The following is a 23218-nucleotide window of genomic DNA, read 5'->3' on the forward strand; positions in this document are numbered from 1 at the left end:
AAGTAAACAGGCACTATGGCTGCTTGCATCAACTATGAGACTTACATGGGCAATTGCTGGCCAGTCGCTAGGCAAATAGACCAACACATGTATTGACAGGCCATAAGTTCCGGAATTCACAAATGCACAAGCATGCGGAAATCTGGAATTGTAGGGTTTTTCAAAGTGGTTATGATGGCATACTCAGACACCACAATTCCAGGGCTGACAACATAAAATTGTTTGGATATCTCGCCAGAACTAGTCTATGTACATAATTTTGGACCTCCTTAAATTAGCACCTGATTTTCAGGCGCACCAGAAAGTAACGTTATTGCCTCTGGTGTTTCGTTTTTGGCAACCTGATCCCCGGTTGTGAGGGGTCATACTGTGGGACAATGGATTTCAGTATATTAACAGAAAAAGCCGATGTTAGAAATGGTTTGTAAAATAGTTATTTTCACAGAATAGAGAAAAATATTGTAAAGTGATGAAAAATTCACACTCTCAACTGCATTCCAATGAACTCGACTTTGTGAACGTAAGTTAAAATATGCCACCAATTTTCTCAATGATCTCCATTCTCATAGTCCTTATTGTAATGCAATGGTGTCTGATTTACTTCATATCAGGTGTACTCAGGCATTGTCATGTTCAAGACCGTCCGCCCAGACAGAATAAGACCGGTTAACTTTCAATTATGTTTAATTGCTGCATATTCGGAGGTCCCTTCATTTTGAATATGTTGTTCATGTTTGCGGAAGTTTGAGACACTGACCGTCGCGTACACAATCTCGTCACTCTGAGATGGTTTAGTTGAATATGCAGCACCACGACCAGCCTCTGTATACTGTACGTCCCTCTGTAACCAAAGGCATTTGTGTTAGATATGGAGTTATTGAAGATATAGAGCTGAACGCGATGGGAGTGTGCTGTCTGCACCAGAAGAAATCTAACTATTTTATCCCTGGTAAGTTTTCTAATGGCCCTGATCCGTGAGATGAGCGTTGTTAAGTCGAGATAAAGGAAACAAACATCTTGCATTTGTATATCCGGACGAGTCGATAAGGCTGGGGTGTGGGACTAAATTGAAAACCACTTTGAACCAGCCAGCACAGGTACAACGGGCCGAATGGTCGCCTTCTGTGCTGTAAAATTCTATGGTTCTAGGCTCTTAAATAGCACACTTGATCCGAGTCTTTATAAATAGAGGTACCGATTACAAAAACAAATACGTTACGATGAACATTTTTAAAATCAGTGGTTAGGATTCGGCTGGAGTATTGTGTCCAATTCTGTGCATCACACTGTCGGAATGATATCAAAGATTTAGAGAGGGTACAGAACAAATTGACTACAATTATAGGAGGGATGAATGTCTGCACTTATACGGAGAGTCTAGGGAAAATGGAATTGCTCCCTTAGAGTAGAGAATGTTTCCTTAGAGTAGAGAATGTTAAAGGGAGATTAGAAATTGGTGATCAAAATTCTGCAGTAATTAAGGAGAAACTGGCATGAGCGTCGCTAACCAGATAACACAGATTGAAGGTATTTGGCACAAGAACAAAATGGGAGGTGAGAAGGTTTTTTTTTTGCTCAGCGAGTTGTTAAGATCTGGAATGCGCTTTCTGAAAGGGCTGTCGAAGCTGATTCAACAGTAACTTTCAAAAGGAAATTGAATATATGCGGGAACATGAACAAAAATCAAATCAGGGCTAGGGGAAAAGAACAGTATAGTGTGACTAATTGGGAAACACATTCAAAGAGCCAGCACAAGCACCGTGGGCTGACTGGCCTTCTGGGCTGTATGATTCTATGATTATTAAGGCCGAAGCGCTGCTATGCAATTAAAACTTTAGGATTCCAGATGCTGTTGTAGAAAAAAATGCAGCATCCAGTTAATTCGATGAATGCGGAATTAATCTAATGTAGCTGGTGTGCATTGAGGGAGAAATGTTTGCAAAGGCACGGGGAGAACTCTTTTTCATCCCCACAATCGGACTATGAGATTGTTTATCTCCACATGAAGAAACAAACGGGGCCTTGTTTTAACATCTAATCCTAAAGATGGGACTTCCGGCAATGCTGCACTCCTTCAGTGCTAAAATGACGTTCCAGCCTAGATTAGAAGTTGAAATGCTGGAGCAAAACTTGAAGTCACAACATTGTTATTCAAATGTGAGGAATATGGGGACCACATTGACAGCAAGATGCAATTCGGAAGTTGCACATTACCCAGCATAACTGCAATGTTTATCCCCTCTGGGGACGCTGACACCTTGTGATCTTGTTGGACATTGAACAGGTGAAACCTAATTTGAAGAGGTAAGATGACATTGGAAATGCATTCTTATATAAAGAATTTGGTTTGTGAAGGAACGCCAAGGTGAGAAATACTCCCTAATTCAATTTAGTAGGTCACGACATGTAAAGCCTGCAGCTATGTTGCACTCTTAGCGACGTGAGGAGGAGGCTAATCCTCCCTTAAAGGCCAACAATTTTCTAAAACTCCCGGTAATCTGTTGGGCATTGCCCATTATGAGTCACTTGCTGGTTGACAGCACACCAAACATCCTACAATTGTCACTCCAGCTTGGCATCACTTACCTCAGCGTTTAGTGCGTTCTGCACTGTACTGTAAATCACCAAATCATTGTGTGCTTCAGAGACACGTGCAGGTTCCCGGTGTTTCTGCCTGAATAATAACAAATGCAAATGAGGCACTTCCCATAATTAACTGGAATGATTAGTGAAAGTACACTGCGCCTGCGCGATGTAGGCCAGCAGAGATGTGTGTCTTTTATTTCACGCAATTAGCACAGACCAGATCCGATACCCATATCTTTTCAATTCCGAACTGCCTACATTTCAAAAGGAAACAATTTACTTTATCTATGATGGGCGGTAAGGGCACGATGCTGCTTGCTGTAGGTGAAAGTTAAGTGGGATAAATAACGGACATAGGATGTTTATTAATGATTCAACACCTGGCAAAATAGCAGATGCAAGAGTGTCATTGTGGAAACACAATCCTCTCCAATTATTAGGTAAACCACTTCAACACATTGGAGGTAGAAAGCAGGAATAATTGAATATTCCTCATCAAAATTTTTGAGATCATTCTTTAGGATAACGCACGGAATTTTGGCCCTTATTGCAAGGGAGTTGGAGTATAAAAGTAGGGAAGCTTTGCTACAACTGTACAGGGCGCTGGTGCGGCCACATCTCGAGTTGCTTGCCGTTTTGATCTCCTTATTTAAGGAAGGATATACTTGCATTGGAGGCAGTTCAGATACGTTTCTCTAGCTTAATTCCTGAGATGAAAGGGATGTCTTCTGAAGAACGGTTGAGCAGGTTCGACTTATACTCAATGGAGTTTAGAAGAATGAGAAATGATCTTACTCAAAGGTGTAAGATTCTGAGGAGCCTGTCAGTGTAGATGCAGGGAGGCTGTTTCCCCTCGTGGGGGAATCTAGAACTGGGGAGCATCGTTTCAAAATAATCAGTGGCACATTTCAAACGGAGATGAGGAGGAAATTCCTCTCTCAGAGACTCGTGAATCTTTGGAATTCTCTAACCCAGTGGAGGCGGAGTCATTTAATATATTCAAGGATGAGATCGACATATATTTGAGCTACAGGGGAGTCAAGGGTTATGGGGAATGGGTGGGAAAGTGGACTTGAGATCAAGATCAGATCAGCCATGATCTTATTGAATGGCAGAGCAGGTTCCAGGGGTCAAATGGCCGACTCCTGCTCCTATTTCTTATGTTCTTATGTTTTTATGTTCTTATGTTTAGTTGATATTATTAAGCAAGGAATGCCTTCTTATATTATTTCATGGTACATGAACGTTTAAAAGCTAGCAGCACTGACTCAGTGTGCTGGCTCATTTTGTTCCGGTTGTTGCCGAATCATTGGCTGTTGAGGGGTGATGCCTATCTGAGGAGTAACGTCATAGATTTCAATTGTAAACATCGCCTGTGGGTTTTTGAAGTATACATTTGATTGGCAGCTCATTGTAAACCATACTGGTTGTTAATTGAATTCAATTGGATACCTTTCTGAAGGTAATTATCAGCCTGTCTATTTAAAGTAGGGAGTCTGTCTAGAGCTTTCAAAGAGAGCTAGTCAGAACAAATAGCTTAAGTCACTGTTAAGAATAAGATAACAAGTGCAACATAAATAATCCCTTACATCATACTTTAGCACATCAGTCACAACCAATTTTGAAATATAATGTTGTACTCCTTGAGCCATACAAATTTAACAACTACTGTAAACATATGTGTCACGTTACTTTCATTATTTGCTTGTTGTTTTACTGCTTGCTGTACTAGCTTGATTGTTACAACTTAAGTTGGTGAAGTGTTGTGCTGAGAGTCAGACATGGCAAGGAGGCTTGCGTGAGGGTGCCCCATAAAAGCAGCAGCAGAAACAAATTGAAAGGGCTTTCTATGCCCATTCTTTGAGCATGTTGTCAGCTTTATCCAGATTACACGGGAGGTGTGTAACACCCCCTGCCATATAGCGCGCTGGCGATCAGAAGTCCCAAAAATTCCAGTTTAAACAGAAGGAAACAGACCCCAATAATGGAACAGGAAGAATGCACAGACAGCCTGGTTCAAGCAGCCATTAATATAACTGTGTAGTTGAATCAGGGAGAGGCGAGCGACTGGTCACGAATTATTAACCCTCCTACTTTAAGCACCGGTTTAGGCAGATGCACACTGTACTCATGGGAGATTCATTTACAGGAGTTTTTGATACACGGACTTTCTGATACAGGGTCACCTTTAAAACTCCATTCTATGTAATAAAGTTCGCAACTACCTTTGTATCTTCAGCGTGAGCGCGACTGCAATTAGAATAACAAGCCCAATGGTTCCTCCTCCTATTATGAGGACGATTGTCCTGGAGAATATTCCTAAAATGTTGGTAAAAACCATTGCTGTACATTAATTAATTGGGTTTACACAACAATCTTGGAAGCTCATTTGTGAATGTGAGGAAGCAAGCTATCTTTATTTTCGGATCACAAAGCTAATGGAAAATTAGTTACTACGCTTGTTTGAACCTGGTTATCCTTGTGTAAAAGCATTTTATTCCTGTGTTGCAACCTGGCGTAAAATCGAAATAAATCATTTACAATTTGCTGGTGTAAAAATCACAAGTGACAAATTAACTTGAAATGACAACCCACCCTCGGAAAAACAGTGGACATAATCCAATCAGAATGCAGGCCCGCCAAGGTCACCAGTTACAGCGTAAAGATTTATAATCTATAGGGATAGTGTAGGAATTGACAAATTCCTGCGAATAACGGAGATCGACACAGGAGAACAACCAAACAGGTCTTTACTCAACGGAGATTCCGAGGACTGCCTGGGCAGTCCCGTGGTTTGCGACGTGATGTCATCGCGTTTGCCCACGTTTTCCCGCGCTCTTAAAGGGGCCACACCCCGTACATGCAAACTCAATATACAAAACACAGTAATGCCTAACACAATGGTACAGGTTTAGGCTGGTGTTAGGACATCGTTAAAGAGAATTATATACAGTTAGACAGAGTCATTCAGTGGTTTGGCCACAATAGTTCAATTTCACTTAGATTGGCTTTAAATACTCAAATACGTCTGAACAAGATGGAAATGAGCATGCATATACAAAAGGGTAGATTTCAGTTTTCTATCATGTTGTGAGATTTTCTAAAGGGTGTTTCTTAATTCAGAAGAATTTGTTTTCCAAGATCACTGGCTATTTCTGGTGCTCAGATAATTCCATCTTATCTTTAAAATTTAAACCGTTAATAATTTCAGAAGGCTGAAAGTTAAAATGGAAAATGCCGACCTCACTTTCAGATGGTGATTGACCACTGATTGAAAGTGGCCCTAACACTAATTCCATAAAGATTCAGCATGGACCTGCTGAATGGAGCTGACATTTGCTTACACTAACACCGTTCAGTTAGTGACTGACCAGTGATGGGCCAGCTCCCTTATAGTATTGCATGACAGATAAATTAAACATGTACCCTTAGAGTGGAGCTGGTATTTACTGACAGAATCACCGTGCTCGTTTGCTGCAACACATGAGATCAGGTTTCCGGTTCCGTATGGGTGAGTAAATCTCAGGGAGCTCTCCACGAGATGACTGTTCACCGCCCAGGAGATGACTTCCCCATCTGACGTGTTCCCAGTGAGGATTTCCCATTGAGGCCCCACGTGATGTTTCCCGGTGGATTGGCTCTGATCAGGCAGCTACAATTCGTCCAATTCTCAGAGCTGATGCATGTCGGGCCTGCTAAAATTGTGGGTTTATCTAAAAAGATGGAAACATCAATAGGAAATGATCATGTAAACAGTTGCAGTGTCGAAGTACAATTAAGTCATGAGTTGAGCTAACCATAATAGTTCTGGTAGGTTCTATTTTGATATGAAGCAGCCTTTGTTGCACCAGTTGGTGGCTTACTATATTTTCACTTGTAACACGTGAGCGCTGTAAGGAATAATTTCATATTAAACCGAATGAGTGTTCAGTCCAACCAGACCTGTCCTGACAATTGTTATGGGGGAACCTCAGACGGAGCAAATTCAGAGTGTTAATTATGTATAATATGCCCACAAACGTGATTCACCCGTCACTGCATTAAAAGGTCAAAACATTTAAATTTCTTCACTTTATGCACTATTTAAAACATCTTCGTTTATGGTGGACTGGCGTGTTTCGTCAATAAATGCCCGGCTAACAAGGCGACAGTTCAAAGGACCTAGTTTCGGAATAATACACTGTTAACTCAGCATCAATACAATTAACAGAAGTTGGTTTAACACCATTTTATTAGCTAATTCGAGGGAATTTGTGCTCATCAAAATGCAGGATGTCCGGTCTAAGAATTGGGAAATTGTTTACCTCAGACTAAGAATAATATTATTAAGAACAATTAGTGTAAAGGTCCCAATCAATGTGCTCCTGTCGCACACTCATAAATGTACAACATGCTGCATTTATGCCACAATGTGCCATCTTCCAATCCTGTCGTACTGAGCTAGACATAGAAACATAGAAGAAAAATAGAAGATAGGAGCAGGCCATTCGGCCCCTCGAGCCTGCTCCACCATTCAATGAGATCATGGCTGATCATCCAAATTCAGTACCCTGTTCATGCCTTCTCCCCATATCCCTTGATCCCTTTAGCCTCAAGAAATATATCCAACTCTTTCTTGAATATACTTAATGAACTGGCCTCCACCGCCCTCTGTGGCAGAGAATTCCACAGGTTCACCACTCTCTGGGTGAAGAAATTCCTCCTCATTTCAGTCCTAAACGACTTACCTCTTATCCTTAGACTATGACCCCTGGTTCTGGACTCCCCGGCCATCAGAAACATCCTTCCTGCATCTAGTCTGTCCAGGCCTGACTCAATTTTATAGGTTTCTATGAGATCCCCTCTCAATCTTCTAAACTCCAGTGAGTATAAGCCCAATCGACACAATCTCTCCTCATACCTCATTCCTGCCATCCCAGGTATCAGCCTGGTGAATCTTCGCTGCACTCCTTCCATGGCAAGAACGTCCTTCCTCAGGTAAGGCGACCAAAACTGCACACAATTCTCAAGGTGTGATCTCACCAAGGCCCTGTACAACTGTAGCAAGACATCCTTGTTTCTGTACTCGAACGCTCTTGCTACGAAGGCCAACATGCCATTTGCCTTCTTAACCGCCTGCTGCCCCTGCATGCTTACCTTCAGCGACTGGTGCACAAGAACACCCAGGTCTCTTTGCACTTCCCCTTCTCCCAATCTATGTCTTTCAAATAATAATCTGCCTTCCTGTTTTTGCCACCAAATTGGATAATCTCACGTTTATCCACATTATAGTGTATTTGCCATGTGTCTGCCCAATCACCCAACCTGTCCAAATCGTACTGGAATTTCACGGCATCCTCCTCACAGCTTACCCTCCCACCCAGCTTTGTGTCGTCTGCAAATTTGGAGATATTAAATCCAATTCCCTCGTCCAGATCATTAATATATATTGTGAAAAGCTGGGATCCAAGGACCGATCCTTGCGGTACCCCACTAGTCACTGCCTGCAACTCGGAAAACGGCCCGTTTAAACCAACTCTTTGCTTTCTGTCCGCCAACCAGTTCTCTATCCAAGTCAATAGCTTGCCCCCAATCCCATGTGCCTTAATTTTGCACGCTAATCTCTTATGTGGGACCTTATCGAAAGCCTTCTGAAAGTCCAAATACATCACATCCACTGGTTCTCCCTTATCTATTTTACCAGTTACATCCTCAAAAAATTCCAGTAGATTAGTCAAGCATGATTTACCTTTTGTAAATCCATGTTGACTTTGTCCGATCCTGTCACTGCTTTCCAAGTGCTCTGCTATTACATCTTTTATAATAGACTCTAGCATTTTCCCCACTACCGATGTCAGGCTTACTGGTCAATAATTCCCCACTTTTTCTCCACCACGTTTTTTTGAATAGTGGTGTAACATTTGCTACCCTCCAATCCATGGGTACTGTTCCAGAGTCTATCGCGTTCTGGAAGATGACCAGCAATGCATCTACTATTTCTAGGGCCACTTCCTTAAGTACCCTGGGATGTAGATTATCAGGCCCTGGGGATTTATCGGCATTCAGTCCCATCAATTTTCCTAACACCATTTCCCTACAAATACTGATTTCTTTCAGTTCCACCCTTTCATCAGACCCCATGTTCCCCGGCATCTCTGGGAGGTTATTTGTGTCCTCCTTTGTGAAGACAGAAACAAAGTATGAATTTAGTTGGTCTGCCATTTCTTTGTTTCCCATTATAAATTCCCCTGATTCTGACTGCAAGGGACCTACGCTTGACTTTACCAATCTTTTTCTCTTCACATATCTATAAAAGCTGTTACAGTCAGTTTTTATGTTCCCGGCTAGCTTACTCAAATATTCTATTTTCCCTTTCTTAATTAATCCCTTTGTCCTCCTTTGTTGAATCCAAAACTGCTCCCAATCCTCAGGATTATTGCTTTTTCTGGTCAATTTATATGTCCTCTTCTTGGAACTTATGCTATCCCTACTTTCCCTTGTTAGCCACGGTTGAGTCACCTTTGTTGTTATATTTTTTGCCAAACTGGGATGAACAAATTCTGTAGCTCATCCATTCGGTCTTTGAATGTTTGCCATTGCCTATCCATCGTCAACCCTTTGAATGCCATTCCCCAATCAATCCTATCCAACTCGCTCCTCAGACCATCGTAGTTTCCTTTACTTAAATTGAGGACCGTAGTCTCTGTGTCAATTACTTCATTCTCCATCTTAATGAGGGTTTCGGTCATATTATGATCGCTCCGACCCAATGGGCCTCGTACAAAAAGATTGCTAATTAATCCTTTCTCGTTACATAATACCCAGTCTAAGATGGCCTGATCTCTGGTTGGTTCCTCGACATATTGGTCCAGGAAACCATCCTGTAAACACTCCAGGAATTCCTCCTCCACAGTATTGTTACTAATTTGGTTGGCCCAATCTATATGTAGATTAAAGTCACCCATGATGACTGCTGTGCCCTTATTGCACGCTTCTTTCATTTCCCTTTAAATGCCATCCCCAACCTCCGCCTTACTTTTGGGAGGTCTATATACCACTCCAACTAATGTTTTTTTTCCCCTTAGTATTTCTCAATTCTACCCATACAGATTCCACATCATCAGAGCTAATATCCTTAATTACAATTGTGTTAATCCCTTCTTTAACCAGTAATGCTACCCCACCTTCCTTTCCTTTTTGCCTATCTTTCCTGAATATCGAATACCCCTTGATGTTGAGTTCCAAGTCTTGGTCATCCTTGAGCCACGTTTCCGTAATCCCAACCAAATCATATTCGTTTACCTCTATTTGCGCAGCCAAAGTGTCCACCTTATTACAAATGCTCCTCGCATTAAGACACAAAGCTTCAGGCTTGTTTTTTTAACGCTCTTAGACCTATTAGAATTATTATTTACTGTGGCCAAGTTTGATTTAAACCGTTGATTTCTCTGACTGCCACTTTTGTTACGTCATTTCTCCCCTCCCAGGTATCAGCCTGGTGAAACTTCGCTGCACTCCTTCCATGGCAAGAACATCCTTCCTCGGATAAGGCGACCAAAACTCTACACAATACTCAAGATGTGGTCTCACCAAGGCCCTGTACAACTGCAGCAAGACATCTTTGTTCCTTTACTCAAACCCTCTCACTACCAAGGCCAACATTTGCCTTCTTAACCACCTGCTGGACCTGCATGCTTACCTTCAGCGACTGGTGCACAAGGACGCCCAGGACTCGTTGCACTTCCCCTTCTCCCAATCTATTGCCATTCAGATAATAATCTGCCTTCCTGCTTTTGACACCAAAGTGGATAACCTCGCATTTATCCACGTTATTTTGAATCTGCCATGCTTCTGCCCAATCACCCAACCTGTCCAAATCATGCTGGAGTTTCTCGGCGTCCTCCTCACAGCACACATGCCCACCCATCTTTGTGTCATCTGCAAACTTGGAGATATTACATCTAGTTTCCTCGTCCAGATCATTAATATATATTGTGAACAGCTGGGATCCAAGGACCGATCCCTGTGGTACTAGTCACTGCCTGCCACTCGGAAAAAGAGCCGTTTATTCCAACTCTTTGCTTTCTGTCTGCCAAACAGTTCTCTATCCAAGTCAATATCTTGCCCCCAATCCCATGTGCCTCAACTGTACACGCTAATCTCTTATGCAGGACCTTATTGAAAGCATTTTGAAAGTCCAAAAGCACCACATCCGCTGGTTCTCCCTTATCTATTTTACCAGACGTCGTGTTAGTTTCCATTGGAGCCATCAAGGTTCTTTTGCGCTATTTCCGCTGGAAATGGTGGCACTATCCCAAACTCGTGCACATGGACGCCTTCCAGCAAGCAGGCAAGAGAAAACTGGAATTTAATTCAGAGTTCGTGAGATGAAAGCCTACTATCTAATTGATAAATTAATATATACTTACATTGTACTGAAATCAGTGTGGAGCGGTTTGTGGAGCCCAGGGCATTTTCCGCTATGCACCAATATTCACCATCATCCTCAGAACGAATGTTGTGGAATATCTGCTTTAGTTCACCAGTGGAAGATCTGCTGATCTCTTCACCATTTTTCACCCACCTCAAGCTGGCCAGAGGCTTCCCCCAGGCCATGCAGTATAATATAAATGAGGTTCCTTCCACAGCTGCTGTAGAGGAATTAACGATTGGTATTTCCAGTCCATCTGAAATAGGCATTAATGTAAAACGTGAATATTCAGTAAGCATGATTTCGCTCCTAATGAAATATTGATATTGGGTCGTTATGTAATGAAAACATCTAACCTTTGCTGTCTGTCAGTTTAAAGTTCTAAAACAATGTATATTTCCTTGAAAATGAACCCCGCCCTTCCCCTTTTGTCCGTCTGGTGACGTACGTACGTTAACAGTGGTACCTCTTTCAGGCCAATTCTGAAGCCCAACCAGATCTCCGATCTGGCATCATAGCAGAGATCAGCTTTGGATTACTCGCCATGTCCTTTGTTAATGCTTTTATGACTGATTACACTCAGAACGTCACTGGAAGTCCTTAGAATACGAATTAACAATCAAATAAGCCAAAATCTGCCAGCCCCCAGCATTCATTGATAGGTCTGAAACTTCCTAAAATAGTATTCCTAAGAGGATTGGTTTGAGCATCATTCCGATTGATTAATTTTCCAGGTGAACACTCAGAGTACAGACATCCATCTTTTCTCAATACATTATTTGATGCGGTCCTAAATCCTTATTAAATAGTATATGATGGAAGTATAAAATAAAAGCCGTTGTCCGATAGGTTATAACTATTAACTTTAGAGCAGACACTTACAATTAATCTTCAAGGTACGAGTTTGGGGAGTAGCAGTTGGGATACCACCATTTAAAATTGTGCATCCTAGAACTACTCCGTGATGAGCAAATGATGGAGTGAAGGTGATCACGGATGAAACTCTCCGGGAACCTGAACGTTCATTGATAATTCCTGCTCCATCTTGAGTAGACCATGGAAGAGGCAGGGACACATTGTAGTTAATCCACTTCAGTTGCAGGTTGCCATCCGGGCAGTTGTGGATGATGGAACAGGTCAATCCAGCAGTTTGTCCAGCGATCTGTTCCCCAGAACCTGAAATCTCTGGTTTTTCTATAAGAGTAGGAGCAGACGCGCGTGTTAGCTTCATTTCAATCTTAAAACGAGCAAGTGATCTGCTCCAACTCAATCTGATAAAGAACATTAAAAAGGAAAACATTTTGTAATGTTTTATCTGCTAAGTGTTGCAAGTGAGTTCACTATTCTGAATTACAGCTTGGTGTTAAAATGTAGTTTAATGCCTTGCCGGGCAATATATAACCTCTGGTAATTAACTGTTCTTCGTTTTATCACCTACATTATTCAAGTTATGGATCTGATACAGATAGAACAGCTTTGCACGCAGGAATTAAAATCAAGGTTATCTCTACAAGTATCACTAGAATTTGATCCTCTCCATTGCCTAGCTTTGCACGAGCACTTACCAGTCAGATTGTGACTAATGCAGACAAAGAGAGATCCAAAATTACGATGCAAAGAAACGTCAATATAGAGAGATGATTTTCAAGAAATGAACTGATCAGAAAACGACAGGTAACATGGACTGTGGTGAAGAAACACAGCACAGCATGTAAACCTCATGAAACCTTCAGCAGAAATAGCATGTTGGTGACTTGGGATCAGAACGAACAAATACATCAAATTTTAGCTCACTTTCGCATAACTCTAAAATGTACTTTGGAATTCAGATCTAATTAAATGCGGGGTAAATGAGCTCTGAATAGGGAGAGGCAAGAAAAAGACTCCGTTTATTAAGTGCCTTTAAAGTCTTTGCAACGTCCTAAAACGCTTCACACAAAAGTAATTTGAAATGTAACCAGCAAGCCATTCCCGACGATAAATGCAGGAGATTATTGGAAAATAAATATCAAGAAGTTTGGAATTATGGTTAAGGTAGACATTGCAATACAGCTGTTTGGAAGGGATGTTGCAGTGAGTCGCCGTTAGATGCAGCTGCTCAGAATGGATGGTAACTGAGGAGAGTCTCCCACAAAGTTCAGTTCATTAATTGTTTCTATTCACCGTGTACATCGATTATTTGTATATAGCGCTGGAGATAGTCATGTCTAAATGTACCGACAGTAATTAATAGCAGAAGTAGGGGATACAGGTTAACAAATGAAAATGGTGTAAAACTGGCAATATCGGATTGTACTGATTATACAAACCCGCCTGTTATTATTTCCAATTGCATTACATAGAAAAGGGAAATATGGCATGGTGTAAAATTAAAGGCTCATGCTTTATCGCCAGTTTGACACCCAAGTAAAACTTGAAATTACGCCTCCCGGTAAATAACTCTGACTACTAAAGGGATTTTCAAAGGGTTAATGGAGAGAGAGCAGAATCGGGAAATATGAGGCAGATACAACTCAGTGTCAGTGAATATGAGGTGGTAGATTTTAGTTTGAATGGTGGAAAGCTGGGTGATGTGGAATAGAGGGGAAATTTAGGGCTTCAGGTTGATAAGACAGTGAAAGCAGCACCTCCAGTGCAAAATAGCCTGGAAAAGTTATAGGGTTCCTGCGTTTAATGGCAAGAGATGTTCAATATCAAAGTCAATATTCTCAAGAGAACCGCAGTTAATTCACAGATGGAATAAGGAAGCCAGTTTGGGACTCACTATATGGGATGGCTACAAGGCGGATTCGCGTGGTTTCCGGCTGGTATAAGGAACGACCAACAACAAGGAAGCCGTTAAATTTGGGGCCACACCTGATTAGGCTACAACAGATTTTGGGAGGATTTGACAGATGTGCTTAAACTTAAAAAAGGAACGGGACAGCGGAGATAGAACCAGACTGAGGCAGAATTTTGAACATGCCGTCCGGGCCTGGAAATAATGAGCCACTGATTTCTGTTTGAGGTGTAGATCAACATCGTCAGTCTTATGACCCATCAAAAAGTTGCAAATATATCCTCATGTGAACATTTCAGAATAGGTTCAACAGGTGATTGAAGGGAATTGCAATACAGAGATGTGGGAACTGATCAGTCAGATGCGATTCGGAGTGCTGCTCATGTGAAGGATGAACAGCCACACGGACTGATTGGTCCGAACGGCCTGTTTTACTGCAGTAATTTCTAGATGCTTCTGTGTTTAGGATATGAAACACTGCGTCCCTTTTCAGTATCCCTTCACCCTATGTTTCAACTACACTTTCAAATCGGCTTGGGACGTGATAATATTTGCCCACTTTGCACATAGGTTGATTCATACTGAAGCACGGGAGTGATAATGTACAAAAGGAACTAAGGGAAAACTCACCCGAAATAGAAAGAGAGAATTGAGCACCGTCAGTGAGATAGGTGTCCAAAGGGAATTCCAGGGTGAGTTGATATGTACCCTCATCACTTTTCCTGATGTCATTTATCAGGAGGGAACATTGTCCATGTGCAATGTTGCCCTTGAACTCAGCTCCTCCACGATCGTTATTATGCCGTCTGTGTGGATCTTTAGAATCATAGACAGTGTAGAAACGGGGGTTACCAGGACCAGGTTCCCTCTTTAACCACCTCCCGTTTGGGATGTTGTAATGGACGAGATTATCAAACGTACACGGGACCTCTGCACATGAACCCAACACCGCCGACACAAATTTTGGCATCATCACAGAGCACTGAGCACTACAAACAACTGAGAAAAAGGAGCATGAGAATCCATGTCAGTAGCTAGTCAAAATCTTTTGTAACATCTTAACGTTCCATTACAGTATGTGTTATTTGACAAACAAGCAGTATGGTTGTACCTTCACCACACGGACTGCAGCGGTTCAAGGACGCAGCTCACCACCACCTTCTCAAGGGCAATTAGGGATGGGCAATAAATGCCCAGTGATGCCCACATCCCATGAAAGAATAAAAAAGCGCCCATCACAATTTAAGTACCAGTTAAGGCCTTTTCAGAATCATTTAAAATACTAATTCAATACCAATCACAACACCTACTAAAATGTTTATTGGAATACCTATTTGATAGGAGGTTTATGAACAATAATATACATATTTAATACTTATCTAAAAACCAAATACATAACTGCTAACAAACAAGCCAATGCCCAATAAAAACACCATATAGATTAAATTATTGATCAATATATATTTATTAAACATCTATTGAATTTCCCCTTGCTTTCTCAATAAATCTGTATTAAAATGTTATTAATTGTGCACTATAAAACTAAATAAATATTATTTGAAAAACCATATACTTAAGTATTATTTGAATAGTTAATCAAACACAATAATACACCACTAAGGGGTGTGTTGACCAATCATGAAATTCCGTATCCACCAGTTTTAAAACCAATTACCAAAAATCATTTATATTCGGTATTTTCCAGTTTCTTACCCAAAAGATATAAATCACCTATTGCAGAATTATTAAAAACAATATAAATTTACCATCTGTCAATATCATGAGAAAAACAAACAAGCAACGCCTCATGACTGGAACCTGCTGTAGATTTCACTCTCAAATTAAAGAACCATTTTCACAATTGAGCCCATTCCGGTTTCTGCATTCTTCTTGCTAGTGATATCTTGGATTTCTTTGCTAATCTTCGTCAGGCTATCGGGAAAAGTCAGCTAGTCGGCACCAACCGATCTGTAGGAACAGTCCTTACTCACTCAGTTGGAGAGGTGAACAGCTAGTACATCATGTACATGGACTGCGTGTGAACGACTGTTATTGAATATGATGGTATCTTATGTCTAACAGTTGCTAAATCATGCATAATATAGAAGCAGCATCACTCTCTCACTCAAACACACTTACAATAAATGTACTTTTATTTTTGAACATAATATGTTGGAATCTGCATCAGGAGGTCACCGCCCACGCTTGCAGACGCCTCTGACTCACATTTCACACTTATTCAGCTCCCTGGCAGCTAATGCGAGCTGAATTTTGGAGAGGTGTAAATACAATTCGTTTGGTTGCAGCAGCTAATGCGAGCTGAATTTTGGAGAGGTGTAAATACAGTTAGTCAGGTTGCTGCAGCCCGTAGACATGTGGTTTCGGCGCCTTCGACTGCCTTGCGGAGTCAAAAATAGAAACATTTTTTCGAATTACGTTAACTCTTTGTACCCACACTAAAGCTCCGTCACTTTTCCGAAATTAAACAAGGTTCTATCCTATTTGTTTCTGTTTTTTATTGAAATTTCGGTGTGAGGTCTGGGACGTGTGAAATAGACTTGAGCTTTTCGTCGTAAATGCAAATATTGTTGGAACATAGACAGATACAATTGATTGAAGCTATAGTTTCGGCCAACACAGATCAGTGTAGTCAATGTCGGGATAGGCAGTAATTCTCATTGGCCACCCGGTGCGGAGGTGGATGGGGAAGTCAGAGGACCTCCTCGTGGGTCTGCTCCTGGGCCTGGCCAAGGTGGCCAGTCACAGGTTCAGGCTGCACCCGGTCCAGGGGACCATTTCGTTCGACTGCCTGCCTCCCATTCGCGGCTATGTCCAGGTGCGTGTGTCGCTGGAGTGGGAGTATGCGGTGATTGCCGGCATATTTCAGCCCTTCCACGACCGGTGGACACCGGAGGGACGATAATGCATTTACAACACGGCCAGCAATGCTATACATTAACAAAGTTTCTCCTTATAATAACTGACAATTTGGAACTTATTGTCTGTGCGTAAAAAAATGGGACACTTCAGTTAATTTTAATTAGATTGGCGACACCTCATTCTCACTGACCAATCAGAGAAGAATGTCTCATTTCTCAAGAGTCCCACCCCGCTTTGTGATGCTGTAGAAATGCCTCCTGCTCCAGTCACGCCTCGATTCCGATCAATTACGCTGATTATTGGGAGAGTTTACATTGGGGCTTATGCTAATGAGTGTGAGTGGAAACTTGAACGTAACTTCAGCTGGTGAAAAGTGCCGCAGTGTCCAGCGTATAGCGGGTTCAGTTTGCGATTAAGCCCCAAGCGGAAAATACCTGCCACAATAACTAAGCTAAGAAGGCAGTCAGGGCCTGGCTTTATTGCCCCATATGAAAAACGGCAGCGCAGACAGTGCAGCATTGCACGGAGGTGCCGTTCTCGGACTTGTGCTCCAGTCTCTGGAGTGGAACTTGAACGTACGAAGTTCTGGACTCAGAAACGGGATTGCTTCCAAATGAGCCACGGCTGGCAACTTAATACGGAGGTCATTATTAGCGGGTGTTATTAATTACGTAGATGTATTATTAATGTGGAGGATGCGGGCTTTCAATTTACATTACAGTATAAACTTACAGCTGCAAACACAACAAGACCTTTCACAATACAGCACAGGCTATAAGCGAATGCGGCCTGACCACAACTTCTCTGTCTCAATTTTCAAAGCGATTTGCAGCCTAGGACGTCATAGATAGCAGGGGGCTGTGAGCTGCAGTCACTACCACTAATTGAGCTCTGAATAGAAAGGAGCTGCTCATGTCTATACTCTACTGGCAATGGTTGTTATCAGACCTAACTCGCAGCAACCACAAAAAAGGAGAACACTGGGTGAGACACAGAGGGTGCATCATCTGAACCGTCAGTGTTAAGAGCATAAGAAAATAAGAAGTAAAGAGCACGAGTAGGCCGTACTGCCCCTCGAGCCTGCTCCACAATTCAATAAGATCATGGCTGATCATCGACCACAACGCCACTTTCCCGCCCGATCTCCATATCTCTTCATTCCAGTAGAGTCCAAAAATCTATCTATCTCAGCCTTGAATATGCGCAAAGAATCAGCATTCGCAGCCCTCTGGGCAGAAAGTTACAAATATTCGCAACCCTCTGTGTGAAGAAATTCCTCCCAGTCTCAATCTTAAATGGCCGACCCCATAGCCTGAGACTTTGCCCCCTAGTTCTAGACACTCCAACCAGGGGGAACAAACTCTCAGCATCTACCCTGTCAATACCCCTCAGAATCTTTTATGTTTGAATGTGATCACCTCTAATTTATCTAAACACCAGAGAGTGTAGGCCCTTTCTACACAATCTCTCATCATAGGACAGCACTCTCATCCAAAACTGGGCCTCGGATTTAAACACACATCCCTGAACTAGTTAATAAAACTAACCTTGGCCCTGGAAGTGAACACACATCCCATACTGATTCACCAATGTCAAACTGGGTCCTGAATCTGAACCAAGATCCTTAAACTATTCAACCTAAACCAAACTGGTGCCTGGTCTGTAAAGTCCTCAGTAAACTCGTCGTTGAAACCAAACTGAGCTCTGGATCTAAATAAAGATCCCTAAACAAGTGAATGTAACCAAAACTGGGCTCCGATCTGAACACATATCCCTAAACTGGTCAGTAAAAACAAACTGGGCCCTGTATCTTAAAACACAGCCATAAACTAGTCAATATAATGAGGAGTGTGGAGGATAGTGATAGACTTCAGGAGGACATAGACAGACTGGTGGGATGGGCGGACTCGTGCTGCTGAATTTTAACGCAGAAAATTGCGAAGTGATACATTTTGGTACAAAGAACGGGGAGAGGCAATATAAACTAAATGATACAATTCTGAAGGGGGTGTACGATCAGAGAGACCTGGGTGTATATGTGCACACATTGTGGAAGGTGGCAGGAAAGGCTGAGATAGCGGTAAAACAGCCTGGGCTTCATAAATAGAGGCATAGAGTAATAAAGCAAGCATGTTATGATGCACCTTTATAAAGCACTCGATCGGCAAAAACTGGAGTATTGCGTCCAATTCTAGGGAACAGCACTTCAGGAAGGATCTGAAGGCTTTAGAGAGGGTGCAGAAAAAATGTACGAGAATGATACCAGGGATGAGGGTCTTTAGTTAAGTGGATAGACTGGAGAAACAGGGGTTGTTCACCTTAGAGCAGAGAAGGTTGAGAGGAGATTTGAAAGAGGTGTTCAAAATCATGAGGGGTCTGGACAGAGTAGATAGAAAGAAGCTGTTCCCATTGGCTGAAGTGTCGTGAACCAGAGGACAACAGATTTAAGGTGATTGGCGGAAGGTACAAAGGTGACAGGAGGAAAAACTTCTTTACGCAGCGAGTGGTTATGATGTGAAATGCAGTGCCTGAAAGGGAGTTGGAGGGAGATCGAATCATGACTTTCAAAGGCAAATGATATAAGTACCCGAAAGAAAAAAATGTAGGGCTGTAGAGAAAGGGCAATGAGTGGGACTAGCTGGAGTGCTCTTGCAGAGAGCCTGCACGGGCGCAATGGGCCGAATGGCCTCCTTCTGTGCTGTAACCATTCTATGATTCTATGATCTGAGACCAACTGGGCCCTCAATCTGATCACATTCCCCCAAACTAACCTATAAAACCAAACGGGCCCTGGGTCTGAACGCGCATCCCGCCTCCCTCTATCTCTCTGTTTCAGACTCTCTGTCATTCACTCTCTCTCACACACACACTCTCATCCTTTTTTCACTAGCAAAGAGAATGCTGAGGATTGAACTAGCTGAGATCTTTAACTTTATGATGCGGTTCCACGTTGGAAACATTCTCTAGGTAAAGAGGTTGATGCTGAATTCACTGGTGAAGACTATCTTATATTAATGGCGCTGAGTTAAGCTACCTCTCACAATCTAAAACATCTTCTCTAGATCAAACCCCTTTCAGAATTTTAAAGCCCAGTTTCGTCTATACTGAATGATTAGGGAAAGTCTTTCAGATTGAGTCCCAATTCTGGTTTTCGTGACTGCACCCGCCGCACACACACCGCCGCCCCAGGACAGGAGGACAGGAGGAGTAACAGCAGACTCCCGACACACACCGCCGCCACAGGACGGGAGGAGGAACTGCACCCACCCCATACACAGCGCCGCCCCAGGACAGGAGGAGGAACTTCACCCACCCCGTACACAGCGCCGCCCCAGGAGAGGAGGCGGAACTGCACCCACTCCATACACAGTGCCGCCCCAGGACAGGAGGAGGAACTGCACCCACCCCATACACAGTGCCTCCCCAGGACAGGAGAAGGAACTGCACCCACCCCATACACAATGCCGCCCCAGGAGAGGAGGTGGAACTGCCCCCACCCCACAAGCAGCGCCTCCCCTGGATCGGAGGAGGAACTGCATCCTGCCCACAAACAGAGATGTGTTTTCATTCCGAGAGCCAAGCTTGGTTTTAATGAGTAGTTTAGGGATTTGAGTTTACATCCGAGTCCCAGTTTCGGCTCAATACTGACAGTCCACATGATGCATCCTTGGTATCTCACCCACTGTTCTCTTTCGATCTGGCTGTTCTGAGCTTGTTTTGTTTACATGGTGCAGCGTTGCAGCTCAAGAGCAGAGGCGTGAGGACTTTGTTTCTATTTAGAGTGCAATTAGTCCTGGTACCTACAGCTCAAATTCCGCCCCCACGCCCCCCAATCTCTTTATATGCTTCTCGCTCTGTCTCTCACTCTTTGCACTCTCTCTCCCTCTCTCTGTCTCCCATACTCCGTGGCTCTTTCTCTGTGCCTCAAAAAATAATCCTAAATCGGGTTTTAAAAGAGGTTTCACAAGGCGGATTGAAAAAGGATTTAAAAATGAGGTTAAGCGTAGTTTCAAAAAGGAGTAAATGTGGGGGTGAATTGGGCGTATATTAAGGAGTTAGCAAAGAGGGTTTCCAAATAGGGTTTAACATGTTTCTTAATTGGAAGATTTTAAAAGAGGGTGAGGTAAATACAAATGGGACCGGAACCTGTGCATATATCGCTTTACTAGACTGTGTTAAAACAGACAATGCTGCAAATTATAGAACACTAAGCTAATCTATTGCCCTTTTCAGTCAAGTTATATTCAAAAGTACACCATATAGAACAGAATAATGCGGCATCGGCAGCGGGTGGAGGCGGAGCAGAGCGGCAGAGCGACTACAAAAGGCCCCAGAGGCTCAGCTAGGCCTCAGTGCGGCATCAGCAGCGGTTGGAGGTGGAGCAGAGCGGCAGAGCGACTGCAATAGCCCCCAGAGGCTCAGGTAGGCCTCAGTGCGGCATCGGCAGCGGCTGGAGGCGGAGCAGAGCGGCAGAGCGACTACAAAAGGCTCCAGAGGCTCAGGTAGGAATCAGTGTGGCATCGGCAGCGGGTGGAGGTGGAGCAGCGCGGCAGAGCGACTACAAAAGGCCCCAAAGCCTCAGGTAGGCCTCAGTGCGGCATCAGCAGCAGGTGGAGGCGGAGCAGAGCGGCAGAGCGACTACAAAAGACCCCAGAGTCTCAGGTAGGCCTCAGTGCGGCATCGGCAGCGGGTGGAGGCGGAGCAGAGCGGCAGAGCGACTACAAAATGCCCCAGAGGCTCAGGTAGGCCTCAGTGCGGCATCGGCAGCGGGTGGAGGCGGAGCAGAGCGGCAGAGCGAGTACAAAAGGCCCCAGAGGCTCAGGTAGGCCTCAGTGCGGCAGCGGATGGAGGTGGAGCAGAGCAGCAGAGCGACTACAAAAGGCCCCAGAGGCTCAGGTAGGCCTCAGTGCAGCATCGGCAGCCGCGGCAGGCGGAGCAGAGCGGCAGAGCGATTACAGAAGGCCCCAGAGGCTCAGGTAGGCCTCAGTGCGGCATCGGCAGCGGCGGCAGGCGGAGCAGAGCGGCAGAGCGACTACAAAAGGCCCCAGAGGCTCAGGTAGGCCTCACCAATCTCCAATCTCAGGCAAGGAGAGAAGTAAAAAGTATTCGAGGTGTGACGTCATCACAAAACAGGTAGGTGATTGTTGGAGTATTTCTCTCGTTTTAAAACTTTAAGTCTGTGGTTTATAGTTTTTAAGGTTGCGGTGGTGCAGCGGGGACAGTTTGTAAACCAGGGCCCTTAAATATATCATTTAACTGCAGTGAAATTGGTGGGATTCATTTAATTTTAATTAATTAGTTAAAGTGTAAGTCATGGCAGGACAGCCCAGCCCCGTAGTGTGCTCCTCCTGCTCTATGTGGGAAATCAGGGATGCTTCCTGCATCTCTGACGACCATGTGTGTGGGAAATGTGTCCAGCTGCAGCTACTGACAGACCGCATTGCGGCACTGGAGCTGCGGATGGATTCATTTTGGAGCATTCGCGATGCTGAGGACGTCGTGAATATCACAGATAGCGAGTTGGTCACACTGCAGGTAAAGGGTGTACAGACAGGAAGGGAATGGGTGACCAGCAGGCAGAGTAAGAGGCGCAGGCAGCTAGTGCAGGAATCCCCTGCGGCCATCCCCCTCTCCAACAGATATACCACTTTGAATACTGTTGGGGGGGATGACTCATCAGGGGAAGGCAGCAGCAGCCAACATTCTGGCACCATGGGTGGCTCTGCTGCACAGGCTGGGAGGAAAAAGAGTGGAGGAGCTATAGTGATAGGGGACTCAATTGTAAGGGGAATAGATAGGCTTTTTTGCGGCCGCAATCGAGACTCCAGGATGGTGTGTTGCCTCCCTGGTGCAAGGGTCAAGGACGTCTCAGAGTGGCTGCAGAACACTTTGGAGGGGGAGGGTGAACAGACAGTTGTCGTGGTGCACATAGGCACCAACGATATAGGTAAAAAACGGGATGAGGTCCTAAAAGCAGAATATAGGGAGTTAGGAGGTAAATTAAAAAATAGGACCTCAAAGGTAGTAATCTCAGGATTGCTACCAGTGCCACATGCTAGTCAGAGTAGAAATAGGAGGATATTTCAAACGCATACATGGCTGGAGGAATGGTGCAAGGAGGAGGGATTCAAATTCCTTGGATATTGGAACCGGTTCTGGGAGAGGTGGCACCAGTACAAACAGAACGGCTTGCACCTGGGCAGGGCCGGGACCGATGTCCAAGGGGGAGTGTTTGCTAGTGCTGTTCGGGGGGCTTTAAACTAAAATGGCAGGGGTTTGGGAACCTGAGCATGGAGGCAGAGGAAAGGAAAACAGGGATAAAAGCAAAAGATAGGAAGGAGAAAAATAAAAGTGGCAGTCAGAGAAATCAACGGTTTAACTCAAACGTGGCCACAGTAAATAATAATTCTAATAGGTCTAAGAGATTTTAAAAAAACAAGCCTGAAGGCTTTGTGTCTTAATGCGAGGAGCATTTGTAATAAGGTGGATGAACTGGCTGCTCAAATAGAGGTAAACGGATATGATTTGGTTGGGATTATGGAAACGTGGCTCAAGGATGGCCA

At 43.6% G+C, this 23218-nt stretch overlaps 1 pseudogene; it reads right to left on the minus strand.

Annotated features, from left to right (window-relative positions):
* Nucleotides 1-673: 673 nt before the first annotated feature.
* Nucleotides 674-15584, minus strand: LOC147109926 (sialic acid-binding Ig-like lectin 13; annotated as a pseudogene).
* Between the last annotated feature and the right edge of the window lie 7634 nt (nucleotides 15585-23218).

The sequence above is a fragment of the Somniosus microcephalus genome, chromosome 12, assembly GCF_052327205.1.
Source record: "Somniosus microcephalus isolate GS21.2 chromosome 12, FLI_Smic_1.0, whole genome shotgun sequence".
NCBI lineage: Eukaryota > Metazoa > Chordata > Chondrichthyes > Squaliformes > Somniosidae > Somniosus > Somniosus microcephalus.